General features: G+C 43.2%; 1 protein-coding gene across 1 annotated transcript in view; it reads left to right on the top strand.

Moving 5' to 3' along the window:
- Positions 1 to 323: 323 nt before the first annotated feature.
- The window catches only part of SETD3 (SET domain containing 3, actin histidine methyltransferase), a 60,211-nt gene continuing 48,647 nt past the window's right edge, over positions 324 to 11,887 (top strand). Inside the window, exon 1 of the mRNA XM_051620284.1 lies at positions 324 to 418. The gene's annotated coding sequence lies outside the window, so the exon portion shown is untranslated. The remainder of the gene's footprint in view (positions 419 to 11,887) is intronic.

The raw sequence follows: 11,887 nt of genomic DNA, 5'->3' as shown, positions 1-11,887 counted from the left end.
TGCTACGCGCGAGGAGCGGGCGGGAGACGTGCTCACGCAGTCCCGGAGCCGGCCAATCGAAAAGCCGGAGGGGGCAGATTGCCAGCCGCGGGAGCCAATAGAAAGACGAAGGCCTGGGGGAACCCTCAGCCAATGGGGGAGCGGCCAGGCCCTTTTCTGAGAGCGGCGGCGGAGGCGAAGGGCTGGTCGCTGGGGATTGGCCGCCACGCGCCCCGGAGGGGGCGGGGCCTCCGGGCCGGACGCGGCTGGGCCAATGGCGGCGGGGTCCGGGCGGGGCCCGGGAGGGGCCGGGCCGGGCGTGCGGGGCTGGGGCGAGCTCGGCCGCCGCCTCCACCCGCGGGCAGCGGCGTCCGGCGTGAGGGGCTGGGGCTCCGCGCCGCTCCCGGCAGGCGAGGCAGGAGCTGCCGCCACGCGGGAGGTAAGGCGGGGCCTTGCCCGAGGGCTCCTCTTCCTCCTGAGCCGGTCGCCCCTCGGCCAGGTTCCCCTCCGGCCCCGGCGGGGCCCGGGCCCTTCTCCTCAGCCTTCCCGGGGGCCTCGCCCTGCCGCGGCCGGCTCCGCCACCTCCCTTCTTTCCGGACACCGCCTCCCCTCCCGTCCCGGGGCGCGCTCCGCGGGTCCAGGCCCGGGCTCCCCCTCCACCCCCCCGCGGCCCGGGCCGCCCTCGCCCCTCGCGCGGGGCCCACGCGCCCCGCCCCCCGCCTGCGGGGCGCGCCCGCCCCGGCCCTTCCCCGGCAGCCGCGGCCGCCGGCCCGGGCCCAGGAGCAGCGGGGGCCGGTGCCGCTCGCCCCGGTGCGGCGGAGGCGGGTGGCCTGCAGAGCTGGGCGCGCTTTGCTGCTCCGCCGGCGGCGGCTTCGTCTCGTTTCCACCTGGTCTGCGCGGGCTGGGAGCGAGCGAGGCGGTGACATTCGCGTCTTCACGCTCCTTTTCCCTTGTCCCATCCCCCCCTCCGAGAGGCTGATCAGAAACCAGAGTAAAACAAATGGCTTAAAACTGCTTTCGCCGTGATGTAATTCCTTTTTTGTGTGTGTGACACATTCGGGTACTCCTACTTCCTCAGCTTTCCAAAGAGCCTCCCGTGCCTCCCGCTCTCAGGGTCTGGCTCAGGGGGGGTTCTGCTGGTATGTGGCTCCTCAGAGTCCTCGTCTGGCAGGAAAAGAGTGCTCTGGTTTCTTTCCATGTGTCACTCGGTCTGCAACCTGCTTTAGGAAAGGGATTAAACCTTTGGAGGGAAGAAAGATGGGTTTTTAAATGAGAATAAATTAATTTAAGCTGTCTACAGGGTTGTTACTCCTGATACAGCCTAGGTGCTTCAGCCTCCCCGTTATTACAGCAGCTGCTGAGATGGAACTTCTCGCAAACCTTTTCTCATCCTCTTTCTTACCCAGCAACACTTGCTTAGAATTGCTTAAGCTTAGGCTGTCGTTTGCATTTGTCTTAAATTCTCAGCAACTTCCTAAATTTTGAATTTCAAGTGTGGCACTTGTGTTTTTACCCAAAGGCAGTATTTAACTGTCAAGACAAGCCCAGTTCTTTTTGGAAGTTGTCCCTCGCAGCTTAGTTCAAGGTTGGTCTTCTCCAAGGCTAGGTATCTGCTCTTTTGAAGAGACTTGTCCTTGGAGCCTAATCTTGCTTGTGAGATAGAGTTGAAAGCAAATTGCCTTTCTCCCTTTGAAGAGCATGTGTCATAAGCAACCATCTCTTCAGGTGGTAGCTTTGTTCTGTGGATTTTGCTACTAAAGTTATCTTAATGTCTGGAAAGTGTTTTCTGCTCTCAGTTGTTCTAAGCTTGTAACTTTAAAGTGAAACATAGTATTTTGTAGGTGAGTAAACAGCTATAGTTTTTGCAAGCCCGGTATCTTGTTCCTGGTATAAAATAGTAAGCCAGTGTACATGTTGTTGGAGCTACTGGTGTGATGGACATAAAGGCAGGGGTGTTTCCAGATATTTCTGCTCACTTAAGTAATTTAATATGGTAGAGGTTCATGCAAGCCAGCTTGTGCTTTAATAGAGCTTTCAGTTATGTTTAGCGGGCTGGCTCAAAGTATATGCTGAATAATAGTTGAAAAGACTTCCATGACATGATATGCCTAGAAATAGACTTAGGGTTTTTAGGGAAAGAATACCACAAACCCAAAATAATTTATAATCTGTGTGTTACTGTTCCCAGACAGAGATTGTATGATCTGGACACTGAAGTCAGATCTGAGTCTTGAAATAAATTTCTAATTTCAATATTGTAAATAACTTAAAAATAAATCACATAAAGTCCTTCTGCATAGAAAAGTGAACACCTTAATATTTTATTGTAATAAATGTAATTAGGTATATCTACTGTATTGCATATTTTATCATAGTGGTGCTCATTATGCAGTTAAACTGACATATTGGTAGTTTTCAGCAAATGACTGTTTTAGTGGTTGTTCTTTGAAATAAAGTAGCAGTTTGAGGGTGTTGGAGGTCTTGGGATCTGTCTCGTTACTAACAGAATGTCATAGTGCACAGTGGTTGTCAAAGGACACATCATGATTCCTGTGGTTTAAGTATCGAGGGGGTCTGCAGGCCTGTGCTGTTGTAATAGCTCTGATGGCTGAAGTCAATCACTGTGACTTGCTTCATTCTCAGTTAGGAGTTATATTTTATAAAGAAAGGTTAATATTTTCTAAAGAAGCAAAATATTTACAAACATGCAAATGAAAGCAGAACATTAAGTTTCTTCTTTCTTCTCAAAAGGAACTTGTTGGGGGGATGGGGGAAGTCTGTGGGAGTCTTCAGGAGGAGCTAAAAACTCAAAGAAATGAAATTACAGAAGTAGGTTGGGAAAGTGGTAGAGTTGAACAGTCCATTTACTGTTTATTTTCTGCCAAGAGGTTTTATTTTCTGGCCAAAGAGTTGTCTGAGAAGCTAGTTCAAAAGAAATGCAAGAGGGTTATTAATCATTAAGAAAGCCTTGTTTCCTGTGGGGCAGCCAGTAAGCTATCTTCCCTTTTGAAGATCAGCGAGGTGTTTATCACAAGAAGCACTTCCTCTGCCTCAGAGACCTTTAATGGAAGATGGGGGGATGTGATGAGAGTCCTGAAGCTACTAATATAATAGTTCAGAATTAGCAAGCTGATAAAAATGATAGTAATTATGAAATAATACTTTTCTTTGGGATATTGTCTTGGAATTAGCCGTTTTTCTTTGCCCTTTAGCATTCTGTGTTACTTTGAGATTAATAATTTCTTACCAGAAGTTTGTATTTAATTTATGACCCAGTCTTGTATTTAGTATATAACTAGGTTCAGCTGCAGTGGGTTTGCGAATAAATGTCAAACTGACATACTTTGGTTTTTTTATTGTTATTGTTTTTAGCAGATCTAGGAGTATCTTGAGCATTCCAAGTCAGAATATTGTCAAGATGTGTTCTTTGATTCTAATAATAAGACTAAATGTTTTTGGAAGTTACTTCCCAACAATTAGCTGTATTTGTTGGAATTGGTGGTTTTTATAAGTCCATCAAATAAACATTTAGCTGATTTTAGTAATTCCTTTTTATATTATTTTGTGGAGTGGCTTCTTCCCAGTATCACAGTAATATTTGTGTACCATCATTCTTTCTTTACCCTAAAACCAAACTGGGATTAATTACATTTGTTCCCTGCAGGGTCGATGTGTGCAGTGTATACAGCAGTGGTTCAATCTTCCCTCTTGGCCAGATGCTCTAGAGTTGTGCTACTATTGGCAGAGCTGTGGTGGTACAGCTTTTTATAGCAAACAGGGGATTATTCATTTAATTCTGACCATCCTTTGCCAGCTACCTTATTAGAGACATTTCAGTTTCCTAGGCCTGTTTTTAGGTGTTTAATAGTGTTTTAATCAAGACTACTAAGTATAAATATGACAGGACCTCTCAAATCTAAAAAGTGCACAAGGAGTTTTCCATTGCACCATAAAAATGCCCCATTAGTGTTGTCTGGCTTTAGCCTCGTGTATTTGGAGCTAGATTGTGAAGAGGCTTGTGTTGTAGTAATTAAAGGGCAAGTTCAGTGTCCAAGAGTGTTTTAACATTGTTTTGCATTCTTGCCCTTTCTCTGCTGTAACCTTCTTTGGTCCCTTTTTCTGTTTTTAGCTGCTCTGCCCTACATTGGCTCTTGCCTGAACCTCTTCCACCGAGTGATTATTCCATTTGCTCCATCTATCCCTGTCTGTCCCTTACCACTTCCTATACTGTTCAGCAAGTCTGCTAAGGCTTTGTCTTTCTTTGGTGCTAATTCTTCCTTACTTTGAAGTCCTGCATTTAAATTCTGGGATCTGTTACCAGGCTAGAGCAGCAGACCTGTTGGCTGCAGGGACGATTCCACCAGCCTGGGCTGAAGCATGCTGAGATGGGAGTGACTGTGCTCAAGATCAGCTTTTTCTCCAGTGAGTTCATACAAACAGGGGTTTACGTGCTCAGAAGCTGGCCACATCCAAGTAGACATTAAGTGAAAGGCATGTTTCTGAGACTGCAGCTGCTAATATCCTATTAAGAATCAAATAGAATATAACTTCTAATTTGAGATTTCTTTTACTTTTCAGAAGGATTTTTTTTGAGCCCAAAGTTAAAGGACGCTGAATATTACCCTATGACAGATTAAGTGTCTCCTTGTTTACTTTATTCTTGGATGTCTTCCCTATATCTGAAGGAATTGGCTGATCTGTCATGGGAGTGTCTGAACAGCAGTGCTTGAACCACCATGGTTTTCAGCTGGTGTTTTAATGTAGGCCAAAATTAGCTTTGTAGCTGAAGATGGACTGTAAAGCGTATGTGTTCTAAAAAGTTGCTTTTCAGTTGATTCTGTTCAGACTGCAAGCAACTTGCAGGGAGGGGAGTCCATCTCTGAGGCTCTTGTCTTAGCAGTCTGACTCAAGCTTTTTGCATGTGGATTAGTTTTAGGTTTTGCCGTTATATGTATTTGTATTTTAGGATATGATAGACAGTGATGAAATTGTGCAACTCAATAAAAAGTCTCTTATATTGCAAATGCTGTCTGTATTTCTTAGCAAGTAGTTAATAAAAATAACGATCTTTCCTTGTTTTTAATGTTTTTAGCACTAGCACCCAAAGTTTTCACGTGGTATTGTTTTAGAGGTTGTGGTGTGTGGGTTTCCACTTCCATGGAACCTGCATTGATGGTCCAGTACCTCCCATATGCTGGGTCTTGCTCAATATGCCCATTCTGATCATAATTTAAGGGAAGATGAGTTACTTTGTGGGGAGGGGGAGGTGGCAGCCAAGCATGAGGTGCAGGCTGTTTCCTGCCACTGCAAGGCCTTCTGGGGGTTTGGATTAGTTTTTCTTGTGAGCACTTCTGGAGCCATTTGGGTATGTTTACTTGATGGCAAAGTTTATGGATGTAGCTACATAATAACTTCAGGTACTGAGAGAGAGAGAGCTTTTTGTTTTAGAACTTTTTGTACTGAATTATTTCTGACACCTTCTGAAATATCGAGTTTTGCAGATTTGATTCTAGGTTATTCAAGGGAAAAGTCTTAGCATCTGCAATGATACAGTTTGTGAATCTGTATGTATACTCTGACCCATTGTCCAGGTCATCAGTGAAGATGGTAAACAGTGTTGGTACCAATATTAATCCCTGGGGTATACCACTGTGGGTCACCTCCAACTGCACTGTGTGTTGTTCATCACAACCTTTTGAACCGAGCAGTGCAGCCAATTTTCACTCCAGTTCTGAGCTCTTCAGTACAAGAAGAGAGATGAAGCTACCAGAGAGAGAGTTCAATGGAGGGCCACTAAGCTGACTTCCCTCGTATGAAGAAAGGCTGGGAAAGCTGGAACTGTTCAGCCTAGAGAAATGGCATCTCAGTGGGGTCTCATTGATGTGTACAAATACCTGAGGGGAGGGTGCAGAGAAGGCAGAGCCATGCCCTTCTCAGTAGTGCCCCGTACAGGACAAGAAGCGATGGACACAAACTGAAACAGAAGAAGTTTCCTCTGAATATCAGGAAACAGTTTTTTACTGTGAGGGTGACTGAGCGCTGGCTGGTGACAGTCTCCATTCTTTGTGATACACAAAAGCTGTCTGGACATGGTCCTGGGCAGCTGGGTCTAGGAGACCCTGCTTGAACAGAGGGGCTGGACAACTTGACATCCACCAGTCCTTTCCAATATGAGATTCTGTGAGATGTTTTTTTTTTATTATTTGTTTAAGCAGTTCTTTTCCTGATCCTCTTTCACTGAGGATAAGTCTTCCTTACACTAAGTCTCAGGGCCTGGGATTCCTGGAGACAGGTCTGACCAGTGAAGAAGGTGTAGGGTACTGGAGTCTTCTTCTGTGTCCTTTGTCACCAGGTCCCCTGCCCCATTCAGCAGCAGCCTCACACCTGTCCTGGTCTTCCTTTAGCTGCTGTTGCACCTGAAGAAGTCATGTCTTACTGTCTTGTACTTCCTGTCTCCTGCCAGATTCAAATCCGAGTGGGTTTTGGCTTTTCTGACCTGATCCCTCCATGCTCAACAGTGTCTTGCTTCCTTCTGGATCACCTGGCCCTGCTTCCACCCAGAAGCATCTTGTTCATACATGCAGGCCTCCTGCCACCTTTGCTTAACATCCTGCACATAGGAATGGACATTCCTGAGCTTGCAGTACATGATCATTGAAAGTCTCACAGCTTTATGGTTCTTAAAACTGATGGATTAGTAGCGGAATAGCTTTCTTTCCATCCTTCAGTTTTCAATTGCAATCTCGTAGAAGAGGTGACAGTAGGCCCCTGAAGCATATTTTGTGAAACCAAGAACAGATGCCCAAGGTAGCAAATACTGACTTATCCTCTTGCATCAAATTTCTGGTTCTGGGAAGCTATATAAATCTTTTGGAGCATTTGGTGCTCCTTCCCCTCCACCCCAAATACAACAGACAGTTTTTTATTGTTTTGTCAACTTTCACCTAAAGGTAAAGGCATACGGATGATTTGGTTACATTTTTAACACCTGTACAGGCAGCATTTCAGCACTTGTCAGAATGGTTCTGTTTTACTGCTTTTGTGGATATTAGACCTTATTTTGCTGTTAAAATTGCTTTTCCAGACTTTCACTGGATTTAATGAATTGTTGCCAATATGCTTTTCCATTGACTGTTGATGGAATGGAGTAGAGGTTGATATCAACAATAGAGGTTGATATTCACAAAGTTGGGCTTCTTAGTTCTTCAAAACAAGTGATAAATTATTATTATATTCCAGTCTTTGCTGATGCCATGAACCTATTTACAGGTTAATATACTAAGTTCTACCAATTGAACCTTTGATACAAAAGCATTTCTTTAATACATCTGCATAGCCTGTTGTTTTTTTTTTTTTCAAACACATTAATAGGGAATAGCTACTGTTGTGTATCTAAAAGCCAGAGACCCATTTGTCCAGTTGTTAGGGTTTTTTACGTAGACAAGACTGACTCTCGGCCTTCTGCATCAGTGCTGCATTGCCTTGTACAGGTTGTGGCAGCTGTTTGGTTTGTGAGCTTTCAGGTGGCCTGGCTAGAGCTGCCAGGATTCAGAAACTTCTGAGACTAATCCGTTTCAGCAGCCTCTTTGTGGTACTCCATTGCTAACCTCGGTAAGCTGGCAACACTTTTTTTTTTTAACTGCTACTGCTCGGTGTGGAGGATAATGCTGCCTTGATTTGGATCTTCCTGGTACGTCTTAATGCTTGGAGGCTGTTGTATATGTATCTATGATCTCACAACTAGATAATCTTTTCTTTGGAAGCTGTCTTCTCCAAATAAAGCAGGCCTCAGCAAGAACCTGAGCTGTGTATGGATGAATTTCTTTCCTTGAGGAACTTTGTGTGCTGGAGTAGTATTTTTAGACTTACAGAAAATAGTGAGGGTTGGCTGTTGTAAAAGGAAATGTGACTGACTGGATGACCAGCAACAATGTTTAATCTTCCACTTTGCTCAGCAGAGTTGCATTGATAGCATATTAATATACTATCCTTAAAATAGAGAAGCATTCATTCCCTCTGGAGTATGCTGCACCTGATTCTGTCAGTCAGAAGCAAGTAAAATGGGTGTTGTCAAGACGAAATTGAGAAGCTTTGTGTGCTGATACAGTGAAGAAGCTGATATATCTGTAAAGCTTGGAGTTGCAGAAAATGACTGTTGGGTTTTTTATGTGGTTGTCATATTCAGATTGATATCTGTTCTCTACCCCTTTTTCTAGAAGTCAGCGTTCAAGCGATTTTTTCTTACTTTGTTCCCAGCTGATGTTTGGGAATAGTGGTGAGCTCTATAAGGGTTCATGAAATTACAATTTTTGCATTTCTCAATGCTCTGTTAAAAAATAGAATTCCTACTTTCAAGACAATGACAAACAATGTTGTGATTTCCTTCTGTCACTATAGGATGCCTGACTTGTACAGCCTGTTTCCCTGGCTTATTTAATCTTTGAATTGATGCCTGAATACAAAGAACTGTCCCACTGCACTTTGAGTTTGGGCAGTTAGAAGACTAAAATGAAATGACAGCCTAGTGTGGTAACTGCTTGCATTATTTTGTGGTGTCTTGTAGTTGGTCTCTGCAAGTGGTTTGCAGAGTACAGTGCAGAGTTTCATATAATGATATGAACAGCCAAAAACTTTGCAGTCTATTAAATGGAGGTCATAGTCCTAAAGGTACAGTGTGTGTCTACTTTGAAGGTGGGAAGTTGCTGTAGTAATGCAGCTTCAATTTGTTTTACCAGGATTTTACTGTTGTGCTCAAACAAAGTAAAAATTTCTACAACTGTGAGGAACATTTTACCTTCAGTAAGGATACAGCTTTATTTTTTTCTAGAAAACGCTCAGAAATGCCAGGTCAGGTTAGTAACAAAAAGCTGGTTTGAGAACATTTCTGCAGACTTCTACCCTGACAGTATGCGACAAGTTGGCCTAAGGCGTAGGACATGAGCAGTCTAGTTTTGGAAAATACTGCTGCTCCCAGAATACATTTTTCTTTGGTGGAGAGACATTTACCACTGTCACCTGCAGCAAGATGTCAGGACCAGCTTCTCTGTGATAATACTCATGGTGTTCGTATTCAGTTCTGTCCTTTGTGTTCCATAAGGAAGAGCTGATCAGAATGGAAGTCATCTCCATCTAGAAATTTGCCAGATTAGTAGCTAGTGCTTTTTTTTTTTTTTGTGAAAGCAGGAAGCTCAGCTAGGGAAGAAGTAGGAAGCAGAATATTAATAGTACCAGCCACTCTTGACAAGAGTTATCCTGCTGCTTGTTTCTTTGTTCTTCAGATTATATTACATAGGAACAAGTTTTCATTCTGGCCTAGTGGATAATAGATTTCATCTTGCAAGTGATTTGGGTGTGGCTTGGTGGTTAATGCAATGTACAGTTCATGGTCCTTCACTGTGGAAGAAGACATGGCAGTGTTCCTGGTGAAGGAGATGGGGCTCTAGCTTTGGCACAAGATCTTAAAGCTGCTTCTGGAGCTGTGCCTCCTTGCTGTGGCATGGGAATCTGTGCAGGTCTAAGGTGAAATTGAAAGGTATTGGGTCTTCAGAGGCTTGGGACTGCTGGAAGTCCAAACCGCTGGAATCTGAGGCTGACAGATATGTCAATGACATCATTAATGGTTTGTGTGGAAATAACGCAGGGTAGAAAAGCTGATTTTCAGCAGGCATGTTAGCAGTTCATTACTGTATACTTTAGGCCGTTGTCTTGTGAGAAGATGCTGTTCAGTCTTTCTCCCTTAAAACAGAAGACTTTTCAGAAGTGGTGTAGTCATCCTGGACATGTTCTGGGTCTGGAGAGCACAATGCATTTACTCTGTAATGGATGTGCTAAAATAAATGTTGAAAATATTTCTGCTTTGTTGTGTTTTGTCACCTATGAACATACAAAATAAATGAGCTACTAAGCAGTTCTACCATAGCTATTCTGAATTGTGAGGATTAAGATTTCTGAGAAGCTGATGACAGTTTACAGTGCCTTGTGGTTTGTATACGTTTTGGTTATTATTTTATCAAACATCAGGGGTGAAGCCAAGTAATACTTATTACTGCTGCATCTTTCTTGTACCTGACAGCCCAGTAAATGCCTGTGTTAAAAGCTTATTTCAAACCACTGAAATGTCAGTAGTTTAAGTAAACATGGAGGAGACTCTAAGGGCTCAAGTTGCCAACTATGAATGCCAGAAGATAAAAAGGGGCTTGGGGGAACCTGCTTCTTCACTTTCCAAGGTCTAGAAGAAAAAGATCAGAAAACTACTAGTATTTCACCTGAAAATTCTAGCCACACTTTCTAGAATAGTCACCATTTTAACCACTAGATGGGAGTTGCTTAAGGCCAAGTGGGTTTGTAAGTCTTTCCAACTGTTATTAAACCTTCAATTACATCATTTATCAGGCATTCACAGAAGAAGCTTCTTAAATATTTTTTTTACAATACACATAGCAATTAAATGTTGTCAGAAGTTCCTTTCTGAAGTCTTAAAATAGTGTTCTTTTGGGATTTAGAAATGCTAAGTGTTTGGTCTGCTACTGGTGTTTTCAAGGTCAGTAAAATTACAGTAACTTGAAGTGTAATAATAACTGGGCTTTTGAGGGCTGTGATCTCTTCATCCCCTAATCATTAGCACCTGCTAATAAGGAAAACTCTGGAGGTACTCTTTTTATCAATTGCCTTGTGGTTAATCTGTGCCCTGCTGCGACTTACATGTTGGCAACCATTGCACTACCTTACCATAGAACTAAGATCTCAGTTTTCCTCAAACTTCACACGGGTATGTATGAAATGAATGATAGTAATGCTGATTCATTATTTCCAAGAACTACTCTGATTTATTTTTTTATGTGCTATTAGCTGATGTCACTCAACACCCAGAGCAGGAAAGCAGGCAGGTGTGCTAGCTAGATGTGAAAATGTACAGCATGCTCTCACGGAGGTGCAGTGCCATTCTGGACTTTTTTCCTCCCTACTGCCATGGACTTAATCCTGTTCCAAAATGAGCTGTCTGGTGTATGTCAGAATTGCACAAGATGCATGATGCTATTGAAAAGTGAGCACATTACTGGCGTAAATATTCCCACATGTCCTAGGAAGATTAAGAAAAGGCATGCAAATACCCATGGCAATTCTCCATACTCATCTTTTCCTTGTTCACACTATCCTGGAAGTCCTTGGCATTGATTATACATTGAATGGGCACTTCTGAGCTGTTCAGGTGGTAGTTAGTTTTTTTTTTTAATTTTTTTTTTGGTGGTCTCATAGTGATCCTAAGTACTGCTGGTCAGGGTAAAGGGCCAGCAGTACCCATCTCTGAGCACACTTTTAGGGAGTTAATCTGCTGTGGACAGAATCTTGATGGAACAGCTGTTCTTCACTCTTAGCTAGAGAAAAAACACTGCAGTTATTTTAAAACTGCTTAGATTTTCTTCTTTAAGGACAGGGTATTCCAGGAAGCATCACAAAACTGTAGCTGAATTCAGATATTTATAACTTCAAGCACAATTTAATTGTGTACACTGGGTAGTGTCAATTCAGTGGCCAAATATAGGTCCTTAAGTGTTGGGTTTTTTGTGTTCCAGCAGTGGTATTGAAACATTGAGCCAATTTAAGTTGTTACAAGACATGAATGTATAATGAAACTCATTTTGAGGGCAAGAATCCCATATGCTGTCACATAGCATAGAACAGGTCTTAAAGCTTGTCAAAACTTGTTCTATGCTGTGAATATTGTCTTTCCTTCCTCCTTTTCATTAGAGAGGTTTGCAAGATGTTTTTGGTCACTTCGAGGAAGTATTACAATGATTGTGTGGGTAAGAAGTCCTTTTGAATGAAAGGTACATGGCATCTCAGATGGACTGTTACATCTGCATCACCTAGCTGCTTGGAGGACAATCTTAGACATGTGGATTATTAC

Source organism: Apus apus, chromosome 5, assembly GCF_020740795.1.
Source record: "Apus apus isolate bApuApu2 chromosome 5, bApuApu2.pri.cur, whole genome shotgun sequence".
Classification (NCBI taxonomy): Eukaryota; Metazoa; Chordata; class Aves; order Apodiformes; family Apodidae; genus Apus; species Apus apus.
The sequence above is the reverse complement of the archived record's forward strand: the minus strand, read 5'-3'. Positions and strand labels throughout refer to the sequence as shown.